Genomic DNA, 16,801 nt, shown 5'->3' on the forward strand with positions numbered 1-16,801 from the left:
TATCTATTTGATTATCTTAACGAGTTCTTTGCAATGGTGCACTTTATTTTACCTTTCGAGATTATTTTGCAACAACGAATATTTAAGTTACTATTCTAGTCATTTTTGTACAAATTATTTTATATGTTTTCATACACATTTTTTTATATGTTGTGAATCAAATCTAGAGCACCAATTAGTGAGAAGCAGGTTATATAATTGTGTTTTTTATCATCTTATTTGTATACGTGATCAACTATATGTTACTAATTATCTAGTATTATATATTATTATATTGCACCGGTTCAAAGTAATTCTGGGCGGTTCAATTCATCCGGTCCAAAACTATCGAACCGGCAGTTCAACCGGTTATTAACGGTTGGACCAGTGAACCAGTGAACCGATAGCCTCACCGGTTCGATGTCCGGTCCGGTCCGGTCCTAATAACTATGGTTTAAGTAGTTAGGAGAGGGCTAGACCAAAAGAATGGGCAGAAATTTTGGTTCTTTAACGTTGTTATTAGGTATAGAGGTAGAAACGTTGGCCCTTTAACATTAGGTATAGAGGTATATAGATATAATATTTTTAAATATTTATTTTTCTTTAATATAATTTGTAGCATAAATCTTGGTTTTCTTTTGATTACAACATAAATCTTGGGTTGGCCCTGGCCGGCTGGTAAACGTTGGGCCTTTGCCCTAGCCCACGTACGTGTGTCACGTTTCTTCAATCTGATGAATAGCAGCCACACACGTCCAGGACGTATGAACAGGTACAGCCGCTGCTCGCTCACGAGCTGCTCATTGCTCACTGGCCGTGGCCGGTCGTTGCGCTCGCTAGCTCGCTCGCCCGTGCGACAGCCGCTACCTAGTGCGCTTGCGCCGCTCACCCATCTGGCCATCGCTCCCTCGCGCTCCGCGGTCCCTGCTCATCCTCTCCTCTCCTCCCTGCTCCTCATCTCCATTTGTGGGCGCGATCCCTACTCCTCTCTTCAAGCGGACCAGGCCTTGCTAGGCCACGCGGAGGCAAGGCGCGCCTAGCCGCACGCATGCGAGGAGGTGACAAAAAAGAGGCTGAAATTTTTGCGTGTTTAGTGTGTGTGTCTATATATATATATACAAGCATAGTATTCAAATTATCATATAAAGACCATATCCAAGAAGTGAATCAGCCTGTTCGTTTGGCTGTGGCTTGTCGTAAACGATCATAAATTTTCAGCCGAAACAGTATTTTTCTCTCACACAAACCAGCCAGCAGTACTTCTTCACGAATCAGCAACGATACGAACCAGCTAACCGAATAGGCGAAATATTCAATATCTGGAATATTCCAGGAGTGAATATTCAAATTATTACACCATATCCAAACTTCTAGAGACCGCCTCCAGGCAAACTTTCCCACTTAATTCATGGTGTATAATACAAGCTAGTATTATGGGAGCTCTCTCGAAATGAATTAAGCTTTCCTGTTTTAGTATCTCTACTCATCCTAACTCATACTACATGTCAGAATTCTTCTCTTTGGGTTAATAGCTTCTTTTGTCTCACTTCTTGGATATGGCTAATTAAGGAAGGCAGGATGGGGGTGATCTCTCTATACATCTGTCTCTATAATGAAATAATTATCATTCAAAGGTAATTCTAGGGGTTTTAAATCTATGACCTTTTCTTTAATAGTTCTTACTAACTTTATATCTTCAGAGTTAAAATGTTTTTGTCCATTTTTTCTTAATTTTGCATAGAATGGACCAGCTAGTTTAGCTAAATTTTCAATATAATTTCTAGCATAATTAGATAATACTACATGGTGGCTAACTTCCACCTGTCACAAGCATCGTTATAAGGAGGAAATTATAATTATATATATAATACACTTCTTGGGTTGTGGTAGTGATAATATTCAAATTATCACTGGCTTGATCAATATCTAATTTTTTTTTCAAGACACTCCTCCATCTTTTTTTTTCCTATCTGCTGAGCTATAACTGCTTCATATGATACATAGATTCCTGGTGTTTTCCCCTATATATAACATATATCAGTTTTTTCTCTATATTGCCAGATGGTTTTTTTGTTGTATTTTTCCTCACTATTACAGGATGGTCGATAACACTGAAAACTGCTGCAACAAACTAGAACTCAAAATTCAAATTTAAAATTTTCAAGTTACTATTCACATCACTATTCAAATTCGTGTCATTATTTAAAATACTTGCTACTATTCAAATTTGGAATATGAATAGTGCACGAACACTCACCCGGGAGTGGCTCAGGCACCTAAATTTTCTCACTATTCAAGCACTATTTGGAGCACTTGTGGTGGATGCAGGATGCGTGCGTGATTAGGTATATGCGGATTATGAGTATGCGTGTAATTCTCAGGATCTTTTGTAGGCGGACGAGACCAAAGCTTCAGTCGGTCGTGTGACTATGCTTGTGTCAGTCCTACTCGATACTCACCGTATGCATCACTGACTCGCTTCAGAACCAGGCTAACCCGGTCTTCTCTTTTGCTATCCCTAGCCACGCACATATAGGACTCAGACTCTATCGTCTCCTCTACAAACTTCACTATTAGGGCTAGTACGAGAACAACACACATAGAGGTTTCTCCTCTTAGGCCCCTAGCATAGAGACATCGTCCCATATGAACTAGCTTAAAGGAAGGCAGAGATTAAAATAGGAAATCTTAATTCATTTCCACAGAGCAAGCTTACATACGGCTTTCCCTTTCGTAAAACCCCAAACACTTAGCACAAACCTTAGAGATTACCTTACAAGCAGTGGCGGAGCCAGGATGAGCACCTTAGAGGGGGCTAATCAATAGAGATTTAGAACAAATGTCGAAGATTAATGGTGAAATCACGTTTTTTCTACAGTAAATACAAAGCAAAATCACTCTCACGGGGGGGGGGGGGGGGCTGCAGCCCCCCTGGATCCGCCAATGCTTACAAGCGCATGAAGGTCACGGGGACTTCCTTTATTCTCTAATTTATAACGATGGTGGAATAATACAACGGTAGTGGAGGATTAGTACTAAGGGTGGACGAACTCAGAGCGCTCCTAAGCTCGTGGTCTTCATGATGTATATGGGAAAGTCACTACTACAGAATATTTATCCGTGTCGGGCATTTTGGGTTTCCCGCGGCGGGCAAACCGGTCCGCCGCCGCCGAAAGGCCACGGTAAATCGTGGCTTCCCGCGGCGGACAGCTTTGCCCGCCGCGGTTAATCGTTCAGGAAAAACAAAAAAAAAGAAAAAAAAGCCCACACGGGCTTGGATCCGGGCCGCACTGAACCTAGATCCCGCCGCCGCCGTCGATCCACCGTCGTCGATTGGATCTGCCGCAGCTCCAACCCACCGCACCGCCGGAGGGAGAGGAAGGGCCAGGGTGGGCGCCACGCCCACCGGATCTACGCCGCCGTCGATTGGGTGGGAGGGAGACGACGCCCCTCCGTGGATCCGTGCCGTCGCGGCGGGTTGGGGCCGCCCCTCCGTGGATCCGTGCCGTCGCGGCGGGTTGGCGCCGCCCCACCGTGGATCCGCGCCGGACGGGCCACGCCGCTGCTTGCCACCGTGCGCAGAGGAGCACCTGTCGCCGCTGCTCGCCACCGTCGTCGGGGATCTGCAAGGGTGCGAGTGTGAGAGGGACAAGATCCACCATTGATCTGGGAGAGAAGAAAGAGGGCTCCACACCTTGCGCCGGATCCGCCGCCGCCGCCAGGGCCTCCATGCCGACGTCGGGGCCTCCACGCCGGCCGGAGGAGGGAGAGGAAGGGGCGCTGTCGGGGCCTCCACCACCGGCTGAAGGAGGGAGAGGAAGGGGCGCCGTTGGGGCCTCCACCGCCTTCGTCGGGGTGGCCTGACCTGGAGCGCGTGGGGAGGAAGAGAGTGGGGAGGAAGAGAGGCCGACTGCGCCTAAGTATACCTATATATACGTGTAGACGAATATCGGGCTAGCTTGGGCCTGATGGGCCTAGACCTTTTCCGTGGCGGGCTTTTAACGTTGTCCGCCACGGGGTATTTACCGTGGCGGGCATCGTAATATGTCCGCCACGGTAAATCGATTTACCGTGGCGGACACCTTACGATGTCCGCCACGGTAAATAGGATATTTACCGTGGCGGGCATCTTAATATGTCCGCCGCGGTAAATCGATTTACCGTGGCGGACACCTTACGATGTCCGCCACGGTAAATAGGGTATTTACCGTGGCGGGCAAAAGTGCCCGCTGCGGTAAATAAAAAATGCCCGCCGCGGTAAATCGTGGGATTTACCGCAGCGGGCAAAAATAGGTGCCCGCCACGGAGTGCAAAAGGGCAACGCTGCGCATATTCGTTTGTGTAGTAGTGAGTGGAGCCATGACTTCACTGGAGGTATTGCTGGTTGTGGTTGTCGTAGTGGTTCTGGTTATCCTTATGGTCTCTCGCATAACGATATTGTTTCCAAACGTCCACTTTTTGGGTTACAGCTAATCCTCCACCAGCAATACCTCTAGCCTTCGGCCCTGTTTAGTTTCAAAAAGTTTTTCTCAAAAAGTGTTTTAGTAGCCATTACATCGAATCTTGCGATACGTACATTGAGCATTAAATGTAGACGAAAAAAAACTAATTGCACAGTTTGGTTGGAAATCGCGAGACGAACGTTTTGAGCCTAATTAGTCCATGATTGAATACTAATTGCCAAATAAAAACGAAAATGCTACAGTAATTAAATTCCCAAATTTCACCCGACTAAACACAGCCTTCTGTAAGAATTCTGAGTTCGTCACGATAACGAGAGATATATAGATTGGTGACGATAACTGCTGCCGTGGAAGAGAACCGACCACAAGTCAATGACATCCTTGTCAATTATCCAGGCTGGCATGGCTGAAAGCAGCAACCACTTTTTCCTTGCCACCGTACTACTTTGTACGTAGCAAAAGGGTTCGGAAATAATTGAACATAGAAAAGATAGGTTACATAGGAAATAACATGCTGTCTACATACTGCATGACAATTTTACAAATTTTACGATAATAAGAATAATAACTTTGCGAAGTTCACCATTGTATTTCTTTTCTTCCGCGGGAGTACAGGGGCTGGGCAGGAGGATCGACGTGACGGGGAGTCCTGAAAATTGTGAGTTGTGACGCAACCGAGTGGAAAAGGTGGAGCGCGAGCCCGACGCACCGTCATCGGTCGGGATACGAGAAGCCACGCGCGCGGCGAGCTGTAGTACGAGTATCATCACGGATCAAATCGTCACCCGTGTGTCGTCACTGTGCATGCGCGTCATTCTCCTTCTCCCGGGGTTGACCGTCTACCCAAACCAAGAGTGCGTGCTCGTTGCATAGTTATGCTTCTTTTGTACTCCCTTCATCCCAGATTACTCCCTCCATCCAAAAAAAAATATATAAATCTCGTTTACCAAGAAGTCAAATAATCTTTAAATTTAACTAAGTTTTTAAAAGATGTTATCTACGTTTGAAACTCCAATTAGATATATTATGAAACTATATTCCATTACTAATTCAACGGTACTTATTGCACATTATAAATATTAATATCTTTTTATTTGTATTTGATCAAAATTAAGAATCTTTGACTCCTCAGGAAGCGAGAGTTACATTCATTTTGCAACGGAGGTGGTCTAGTATAAGTCATTTTGACTTTTTTAGAGAGTTAAAATATCTCAAGTTTAACTAATTTGTAGCAATGCTTTAGACTTACCTTTGCATTGTGTCTCTTACCATGTGTTTGGTTAGAGGGATTTGTAGGGGCGGGATGGGATGGACCTGGGATTTGGGCTGTTTGGATGGGAGTCGGCCCAGGGACAAAGACATCCCACCTAGTATATTTCCCTCAGATTCCTTGACTCTCCATCCCACTTTTTTACACGGACGGGGGCGGTCTCTGGTTTCTTCTCGTTTCTTCTCACCACTCACCGCCAGCCTGACTCGTTTCTTCTCGGAAAAAAGGCGCGTGCGGGCGAGAGCTCGGCAGCGGCGCATCCATCACCGGCGCGTGATGCAGGGCCACAGCGCTTGGCGGCGGCGCGGCGTGGGCTGTGGTCGGCAGCGGCGGCGTGGCCTGTGGTCGGCGGTCGGCGGTGCGGCACACGTGCGGCAGATGTAAGTAGCCTCTGAGATGGTTCGTTCACTTAGACTTAAACCTGAGGTTCACAATTTGGTCTGCAGATGTACGTACAGGCACAGTCTTTTCTCGATGTAGGAAGTAGCTACTTTCCTCCTACGTGCCAAAATGAGTGTTGTTCTCGCTCATCGAGTTCCTCCTGCGTGCCAAAATTAGTGTCGTTCTCGCTAATCGAGGAGTCTAATGTTTTTAACTTTAATCAAATATATACAAAGAAAAAATATTAATATTTATAGTATATAATAATTATATAGATCATTGAAATCTATTTTCTATAATAAACTTATTTAAAGATATAAATGTTGCTAATATTTTTTATAAACCTAGTCAAACTTAAAGAAAATTTAACCGACACAAATACCATAGCGATATTTATTTTACGACAGAGGGGGTAAGGGCAGTCCCAATGAAAGAAACTAGTAGTTTCTATAACATAGGATACCGCACCAAAAAAATACTGTTTTTCAACCCATGATTTCTATGAGTAATAATTATTTTCTCTTTCTCTCTCTCAACTCTATCTTCTTCCTCCAATGAGAGTGCGGCACGAGTCCCCTAGAAACTAGTGGTTTCTCCCCAATGGTGATTCCGACAGATGGGGTAAGGAGGCATGTACATGTACAGGATACACAAAAAGTCCGGTACACGTCCCATTCTCCTTACATGTTGCTCAAAGTATGTGCTATATGGTAGTATTAATTATGGACAATTCTTGTACCAAGAGAACATCGTCGATAAGACGATGATGATGTTGGTATGTTGCTGCCAGGGTCCATGAGGACCGTGACGCGAGTAAAGCACTACCCGGTCAAATGGCCAATAGATTGTCTGTGTTGTGCAGAGGCTGACCCAGCTGTATTCCTGGTAACTAAGGGCCTGTTTGAAATACGGGATTTTTTTTCATTCCTGCGTTTTTTCTATGAAATTGAACTGATTTCTATGAAATTCCTGTGTGATTCTTGTAAAATTCCTGCGTTCCAAACATGCCTTTAATATCTATATTCTTGTAGAAATGTTTGAGGTTTAAATTCTCTCAATGGTGATGAACCAGAATCAGCTCGACGAAACCGTTTGGATGTTAGCCTAGATTAAAAAAACATACAGTATATTAATAAAATATGCTTAAAAAGTTACGACTTTAGTATACAGTAGCGAAACTAGAATCCGTATGAAACCAGCGTTCCACCGTTTTGAGCTCCAAAGGAGAAAAAGTGAATCGTTTCAAGCCCAAAACGATTCGCTTTTACTGCCATTGGCATGGTCTCCGTCATTTTTTTTAGGTAGATCATAACCGATTTTGGAGGGCTTCTTCAGCGACTTCAGCAGCCATTTAGAGTCGTTTTCTATCAAACAGGGTAGAAAAGAATAGCTCCACTGATTGAAGCCCCTGAAAACATGCTTGTCTCACCAGATTTGGAATAGGATTAAAGTAAAAATAGTTGCTTCTCCCGGCTCCTCTACAGATCCGTGCAAGCCTAAAATTACGAATATGTGGGTACCAAGGGCTCTTTTTTTTTCTCTTCAGCCTATATCGGATAAGTTGACCTCTTCGCTATGCATGATAGACAGGTGAAGCCGTTTGCCAAAAGGGATACTAAACAATAGTTCAGCTCGACCAGTTAGAGCTTTGTAGGAGCTTATAAAGCAAAAAAAAAAAAAACTTTACTAGTGAAGTGAAGTCCAACCAAACATCAAAATGGCCCTCCTAAGAATTCCACCTCAAGATGGTTACCTGACGCGAGAAGATCCACTGGAGAACGTCAACCCTCCCTCCTACGGGTCTTCCCTACGCCTTAAGCTGAACATGGGGTGAGAAGAAGGCTCCCTCTCCGAGCCATCTTCTGTGTCCCCTACTTCAAATCACACAAGCCTTTGGGTCACAAATAAGTACATGTTTCCTAGTACGGGCTTGTTTTTGTTGGATTTTCTTTATAAGAAAGCAGGAACACTGCTCAATCATTTGAAATTTGAAAAAGCAAATATATGTGTGAGTAGTGTGTGTGCCCGGTAGTTGCATTCCGAGATTTCTCGGGCACTGTACTTAAACGTGCCGTTCGTATAAATCACTATGTTCGCTTAGGTTGAAATTTAGCTTAGACTGATGTTTATGCTAACATATTGTGAAAGAAAAACACTATTTTATAGCTGAGGGGTAGCTCAACACGACGAATATTCAATACGAGTATTACATTATATGCTAGGCAATGTTTAAAAATAAAGAAAAGTATGCATGGGCGTCAAGTTTTCGTCTGACAAAAGCTCCACACGCACAGGGAGACACCCCCACCCATTTGGCACTGAGGTTCCCGTGGGTCCCATGGAGGTCGGCATCTTGCTGGAACAACTGATTCTCTCGATGCCGACGGTCCCGTGTGGGGCCACGGACCACCTGCACGCTCGCTTCCCAACATAAACAATGTTCTTGAATCTTTCTTGACTATTTTGGTTGGATTTATTTAGAGGACTTAGCATGTGCGATTACAATTCTATATTTTTTCCGTCTTTCTTAACTGACGTTGCCTATCTCTAGCACTTGATCCGTGAATGCTTTTATATGGGATGTTTGTATATTTATTATTGATATAAAAAGCTCGTGCCAACGGAGCAGACAAGCCGATGAAGGATATATATATCTCACACATACATGTAAAAATTTCTTATAATAATAGTACCTTTTTTTTATCAGAAGACCCACAATCAAACAAACAAACGAGGCATCACAAACAACAATTACACAAAACAACCGGGTAAAAAAGACGCACACAGCAATAAACAACATTACTAGTTTTCCATCTCTAATTTGCCGAAGGTTTGGCACCCGGACAGACAATGCTCCGCTAGTGTCTAAAATGGCTTGGGAAAGTGGAATTCTCTTGAGATTCACAGTCAAATCAGCATCGATATGGACATAACCAACGCTAATTAGACGGTTAACTAGAAAGAACTCCACCTGCCAAAGCCACCTTAGGCACCGGAGGAGCACTGTCTGCCTAGATGGGGCGCGGCTCATCTGCACTCAAGTCATAATCCGCTCAGACAACATCCACGTGTGGCTGGCGGCTGGGAGGCTAGGCCACGCCAGAGACGGTGGTGGCTAGGCCACGCCGGCGTTCGGGGCGGCCCGCGGGCTCACCACCGGCGCACGCCGCGGACGATGAGGGCGGTGCCGCTGTGGAATGGAAGGCCACACACAGTGCTAGAACAAAGCACATCATGAGGGGATCTCGTTCTAGGGACAGAGAGTCGACCGCCGTGGTGAGGGGGACGGCGAAAGCGACCACCATGGAGGCGACGCACAGGCCAATTACAGCAGAGTTCATCTTCTTCCGCACCTGTACTGAATTCCGCATCAAAAACGAGTTAAAAGCAGTCAGCATGCTAGAATCGCCTCCCTTTCATAAACAAAAATAGTATTAATTTTTGCAGAATCCAGAAAGAAGATTATGACAGGCAATGATCAAGATTGGATAATAATGCAGGAAAAAAAACAAAAAGATATGACGCTAGAATGCTTTTTCGTTCCCTGATTAGAATTGATTCACCCACTTCTCCTTAACCTCGCCGTTACACTGCTGTAACGACGAGGTTGGCATCGATCTGCAGCGCCGTGGCGCTGAGTTGCAGGGATCACAAAAAGGGTGATTTTGTTGGTGCTTGCGTGCCTGATGAAGGAAACAAGAAGGGTGCCGATTGGAGGAGGAAAGGGGACCTGGTTGCTGTGGACAGGATATGGATTGAAGCTGGCGGATTGCATTGGAACGTGGGAGAGCAAGATGCTGCTGACTTGTGTGCTTATATTGGAGACGAAGATGGAGACGAAGAACATAGAGAGCTTTCCCAAGAACCCCAAAACTGCGTCACGGAGAAGGCGAGGACACGCCCATGTATGTAACCAGCACACCGCAGCAAAAAAAACTCCTGCACCCAACCCAAGAAGAGATTTGTTACCCGTAGCGAATCGATGGATGGATCCTTGATTCCTTGAGGCGTTCGAACTCGAGGGCGCGGCGGACCGTTATAATAATTGGCACCTCCTTAGTACCTGTTTAGTTTCTAAAATTTTGCAAAATTTTTTAAGATTCTCCGTCACATCGAATCTTTAGACGCATGCATAAAGCATTAAATATAAATAAAAAATAAAACTAATTACACAGTTTAGATGAAATTCACAAGACGAATCTTTTAAACCTAATTAGACTATGATTGAACACTAATTGTTAAATAACAACGAAAGTGCTATAGTACCATTTCACAAAAAAAAAATCGCCAACTAAACAAGGCCTTAGATAGCATCTTAACGGTTGCCGCTACATTTTTCACCAGTAAAAACGGAAAGCAGATACAAAATTACCACTTTTGCTCACGTGGCACGGCAGCAAGGATCAAGTCAGCGTACGGGCGTCAAATGCCTCTCATGCCCCTGTTCTCTCTTTCTCCACCTCTTCCTCTCTGTGCGTCTATGCCGATCTCGGCACGGGAGCCGCCAGCTACGTCCACTGCGACGTGACCAGCGAGGACGACATCGCGGCCATGGTGAAGGAATGAGTTTCTTCAAATTCCTAAAAACCAGTTCTTTGCCTCTAATGTCTACAATCTAGAGTCTGAACAAAAACTGACGAGGGTGTTTGGATCCCTCAGTTTTTAAGAATCTGGCTTCATTTATCGCTCATATGGTCACAAGAAGCTAACAAAAGTTGGGTATCAATATTTTCTTGTGTGTTAAGAATCTGGCAACAATTTACACAAGAAACCGGACAAAAACTAGCATGTTTGATCCCACCTAGTTTTTAAAAATCAAATTCTTAAAAACAGGAGGATCCAAACAAGACCTACACTAGCAAGATCATTTCTTTCTCTTCTTTTCTAAATGAACTCAATTTTCGTTTTGTTTTCACCATCTTGCTCCACAGCAAGACAGCAACCATAGCAAACAGCGGTATACCTTGCCAAACAAGGCTTAAGAAACCTTGACTTGAAAGGCCACTCACAGTCAGAGATGAGTTCCATCACTCGCAGGTATATTCAACCTTCAACCATCAACCACGGCTATTTCCAGTTTTTCTCCGGACAGAAAATAATTTCCTCACAAACAAGTACCAGTACAGTAATAATATTTGTAGAGTAAAAACAGCCGAGAGCAGGGTGGTGCGGTGCAGAACAGAAAGCATTACTGCGGCGTGGGAGCCCATCCGTCCGTCGCCTACGAGTTGCTCCTACCCCACCTTATAAAGCTGCGCGTCCGTCCGTAGGTGTGGTGAGGGGCGCGGCAGCGCCCGCCACTGCTCTACTCCTGCAGCCGCTGCCCGACCACTGCACCGCACCGCACCCACCACCCACGCCGTCTCGCTTTTGCTGCCACTGCAGGCCGGTCAGACCAGCCAGCTGCACCCATCTTCCTCTGCAGCGTGCTAGGCCGTGTTCGGCCTCTGGGCGATCCGGCCCATACTACCTTAACTTATTTATCATAGAGTTAAATGCACTAGAGATCCATTAACGTGTGAGGAGGTTTTAATTTGGTCATCAACTTTTAAAGTGGTTTTTTTAGTCTATAAACTTTGTATGCCGTATCACTTAGGTCCATATCTCTCCACATGAGCTTTTTAGGCTGATGTGGCTGCTGATTTGGACCCTTCATTTCTTCGAACATGTGGTGGGCGCGTGAGCAGGTGCCGCTGCCGCGGCCACACGGGCGTGCGAGCGGCCGGCTGCCCGTGCTGGTGCAGTCATGCTGCCACGCGAGCACCCAGAAGCTGCGCCGGGCAGCCACATTGGGGTTGGTCGAGCGGGCTGGCTGCCGCGCGAGGCCGGCAACGGAGCGGGTCCTTGATGCCGAACGCCGTGATGAGCGTGTACCCGTCGCCAAGGACGTCGCTGGCGCCGCCGACGTCCTGGTACGCCAGGCAGAGCGTGCGCAGCGCCTCGCACGCAAACGCATCGATGGCGCTGGCCACGTGCTTCGCCTTCGCGTCCGTGAGCTTCTCCACGCTGCCAGTGCCGTCGATGACGGAGCTGCACCGGCTCAGGACCACCTCGGACGCGCCCTTGAGGAACGCGCGCGGGTGGTCGGCGGCGTTCGGGGACGCGATGACCACGGCCATCGTCTTCTTCACCGAGTTGAACGGCTCCACCTTGAGCTTCTTGGCGCCGGCGTGCTCCACCTTGGTGTACTTCTCCACCTCGAGGCCGAACTCAAGGATGGCCGTCTCGGTGGGCGTGCCGCGTGCCCATGACGCTAGTCCTTCCGTCCTTGCTCGTGACGACCTCCGAGCCGGAGCAGTGGAAGACGCCCTCGAGCAGCACCCGCGTGAAGTTCTCCGACACCGACGACCGGAGCTCGTCGAAGCCCTTGGAGGTGCTCACCGTCTGCGCCGCCCCGGATGCCCAGACCTTCTCGACGACCATGTGGTTCGTGGTGAGCGTGCCGGTCTTGTCCGTGCAGATGCAGCTCGCCGACCCCATGGTCTCGCACACCGAGAGGTGCCTGACGAGCGCGCGCTCCTGCATGAGCTTCTTCATGGCGAACGCCAGGCTGAGCGTGTGAAAGGTCCTAATATGGCTAAGGGGGGGTGAATAGCCTATTTACAAATCTACAAATCAACTAGAGCAATTTGATTAGTATGACAAATAGCGTAATGCAAACTTGCTCTAGCTCTACAAGGGTTGCAAGCCACCTATCCAACAATTCTAGTTGCAATGAATACTTAGGCACACAAACTTGCTATGTAATTACTCACTAAGAGCTCTCAACCTTGCTACTCTAAAGAGCTCAACTAGATGAATGTAAATAATAAAGCAAGCTCTCAATTCTAATTACACTAAAGAGCTTGTATCAACTAGTTTGCAAGAATGTAAATGAGTGAGTAGAGTGATTATACCGACGTGTAGGGGATGAACCAATCACAAGATGAATATATAGCCAATCACCGGGAGAATGCCAAAGAAGAGAGACAATCGATTTTCTCTCGAGGTTCACGTGCTTGCCAACATGCTACGTCCCCATTGTGTCGACCAACACTTGGAGATTCGGCGGCTAAGAGGTGTTTCACAAACCTCGTCCACACGATTGGACACCGCAAGAACCGACCCACAAGTGAGGTAACTCAATGACACGAGCAATTTACTAGAGTTACCTTTCGGCACTCCACCGGGGAAGGTACAACTCCCCTTACAATCACCGGAGACGGCCACGAACAATCACCAACTCGTGCCGATCCTCCACCGCTGCTCCAACCATCTAGGTGGTGGCAACCACCAAGAGAAACAAGTGAAATCCGCAGCGCAACACGAATACCAAGTGCCTCTAGATGCAATCACTCAAGCAATGCACTTGGATTCTCTCCCAATCTCACAATGATGATGGATCAATGATGGAGATGAGTGGGAGGGCTTTGACTAAGCTCACAAGGATGCTATGTCAATGAAAATGTGCAAGAGATGTCCCTTGAGCCGGCCATGGGGCTATAAATAGAGCCCCCATCAAATAGAGCCGTTATACCCTTTTACTGGGCAAAACGCGCTCTGACCGGACGCTCCGGTCATACCGACCGGACGCTGGCCCTCAGCGTCCGGTCGCTCGATGGACGCCACGCGTCACCAGCTTCAAACGCTGTTCGTCAGATTTCAACGGCTACGAAGTTGACCGGACGCTCCGGTCAAAACTGACCGGACGCTGAAGCCCCAGCGTCCGGTCGTTTCCAGTAAGCTCCCCGAGGCATATTTTTTCGACCGAACGCGTCCGGTCCACCTTGACCGGACGCAGACCAGCGTCCGGTGCTCAACCCTAGCGACTGTGCCGTCTGACAGCTCGACCGGACGCAGCCCTTCAGCGTCCGGTCGCTGAGTGACCCAGCGTCCGGTCAGTAGACCGACGCCAGCATCATTTCGACCAACACCATTTCAACTCTAACTACTTCACCCTTACTCAAATGTGCCAACCACCAAGAATTTTGCATCCGGCGCAATAGAAAATAGACATTTCATTTTCCCAAAAAGCGCCGAATCCCGCCTCGCAAGCTCGGCGGGAGGGAGAGAGGGACCCAAACCCATCTCAACCCTGCAAACACCTTGTGCACATGTGTTAGCATATTTTCACAAATATTATCAAGGGTGTTAGCACTCCACTAGATCCTAAATGCATATGCAATGAGTTAGAGCATCTAGTGGCACTTTGATAACCGCATTCCGATACGAGTTTCACTCCTCTTAATAGTACGGCTATCTATCCTAAATGTGATCACACTCACTAAGTGTCTTGATCACTAAAACAAAATGGCTCCTACATTTTATACCTTTGCCTTGAGCCTTTTGTTTTTCTCTTTCTTCTTTTCCAAGTTCAAGCATTTGATCATCACCATGCTATCACCATTGTCATGGTCTTCGTCATTGCTTCATCACTTGGAGTAGTGCTACCTATCTCATAATCACTTTGATAAACTAGGTTAGCACTTAGGGTTTCATCAATTAACCAAAACCAAACTAGAGCTTTCAGCGTGACGGCGAGCGGCAGCCCCTCGGGCACGGCGACGACGACGATGGTGACGGCGACGGCGAAGAAGTTGAGCACCGAGAGCGCGTCCTCTCCCCTCCACCGCAGCAGTCCGCCGGCGCGTTCGCCCTGCCCACCAGGAACCGCGCCATGAGCACGGTGAACGTGAGCACCGCGAACGCAAGCCCGATCTTGCCGATGATGGTGGCCACGCCGTTGAGCTTGACCTGGAGCGGCATCTCGTCCTCGCCACCCTGGCTTAGCGTCTCCATCAGGTTCCCCCACTCCGTGCGCATCCCGACCGCGGTGACCAGCATCCGCGCCGAGCCTTCCTGCACCTTGGTCCCGCCGAGCAGGAACGGGTTGGCGCTGGATGGGGCACTGGCTCGCTCTCGCCGGACAGGCTCGACTCATCGACCACGAGCGAGTAGTCGTCGATGTACAGGCCGTCCGCCGGCACCTGGTCACCGATGGACAGGTGGACGATGTCCCCGACGACGATGTCGTAGATGGACACCTTCTGGCGGTAGCCGTCGCGGGGGTGACCTGCATGTCGATCTTCTTCTCCCTGTCCAGGTCCAGGAACTGCAGCGACTGCTTGTAGTCGCTGGCCGCGGTGATCATGACCACGAGGAAGATGGTGAGCATGATGCCGAGGCCGTCGTACATCTCGCTGGGCCACCCCTCGGTGGCGAGCCCGATGACGACGGAGATGAACGAGCAGAAGGCGAGCATCAGGAGCGTCATGTCCTGGCTGGCGTCCCACAGGAACATCCAGAACGTCCTCGGCGGCTTCTCGGTGTACTTGTTGGCGCCGTAGACCTCCGCCCGAACGCCCGTCTCGTCCGACTTGACGCCGTCGGCGAGGGAGACGTTCACCTTCCGCGCGATGCCGTCGACGCCCCTGTGGTGCCTCAGGCTCTTGCCGTCGTGGTTGCGAACCACGGTGGCCAGCTCCTCCGGGCTGGCTGACGCGTGTGCGGTCGTGTTTGCGCTCCCGCGGCGGCGGCGGCACCTGCTCGCGCGCCCACGACATGTTTGACGAAATGAAGGTCCAAGTCAGCAGCCACATCAGCATAAAAAGCTGTGGAGAGATATGGAGCTAAGTGATACGGCATACAAAGTTTATGGACCAAAAAGCCACTTTGAAAGTTGATGGACTTAACTGAAACCTCCTCACAAGTTAATGGATCTCTGGTGCATTTAACTATTTATCATAATATTAAACTACGAAGAGCTTTCTATGTTCTGGCTAAAATATTAAGTCATAGAGAATTTATAAATTCATCCAGTAAGACCTGATTGCTACCTTTTGTGCCATTGCCGATTGGACTGCGTTAGTTTTTTTTCTTACCATCGTGGCCTAATTTAGAGTCCGATCTCAAAACGTATTTTGGATCACACTCTTTGTATATATGACACGTGTTTATATGAATATAAGGACAACTCGCGTGTAGCGATGACATGGAGTCTGAATCCTATACGTATTAAGTCTCGTTGCAACGCACAAACACATTTACTAATAAATAAATAATGATTGATTAACTAATATATTTAATTATTTAAATTTCAATAACATTTTTATTTTTTATGAGCGATCGGGGAAGCTGCCACGAAGACTGCGCAGCTATTTTGACTTTTTGATGTGGCGATGGATTTCCTTCTGTTTTTGATGCAGGGACCAAGCCGAGCCGTTTTCCCCGTTGCTTAGCCCATGAGTTTATTAGTTACTCAAAAAAAAAAAAAGCCCATGAGTTTATTAGCTGTTCCATCGAAATAAGGTAACCGCGAGCTAGGCGTTGGTTTGCGTTGGTTCAAGGGAAGCTGCAAGGAAAGTTCTAAAGATTTGTGAATTGTGTGAACAAGCGAGATAATTCCAGGTCAACTTTGGCAAAATTTGTACGTAGTGTTTATTTTTAGAATAATTTGTATGCAGAATTGAGGCTTTTAGATAGTACCAGTGAAAATGCACGTGTGGCACGCACGTATCTATAAAAAGAATCATATATAATAATAATATTTGACTTAGATCTTGTAATAAACATACATGCTAATACAACTTATCAAACCACAAATTTATTAATCCCTAAAAAAAGCCGAATATTTATTAACAGTCTCATCTATCAAATCATGGTACAATGAATAGTCCAAATTCACATCAATTGCCGTCAATTATAATCATGAACATTTTTATTTTTGATC

The 16,801-nt window shown here is 47.1% G+C and overlaps 1 pseudogene; it reads right to left on the minus strand.

Annotated features, from left to right (window-relative positions):
* Positions 1-11,837: 11,837 nt before the first annotated feature.
* On the minus strand, positions 11,838-15,920 carry LOC136499529 (calcium-transporting ATPase 1, plasma membrane-type-like; annotated as a pseudogene).
* Positions 15,921-16,801: the final 881 nt, after the last annotated feature.

Source organism: Miscanthus floridulus, chromosome 13, assembly GCF_019320115.1.
Source record: "Miscanthus floridulus cultivar M001 chromosome 13, ASM1932011v1, whole genome shotgun sequence".
In the NCBI taxonomy this organism is placed as follows: Eukaryota; Viridiplantae; Streptophyta; class Magnoliopsida; order Poales; family Poaceae; genus Miscanthus; species Miscanthus floridulus.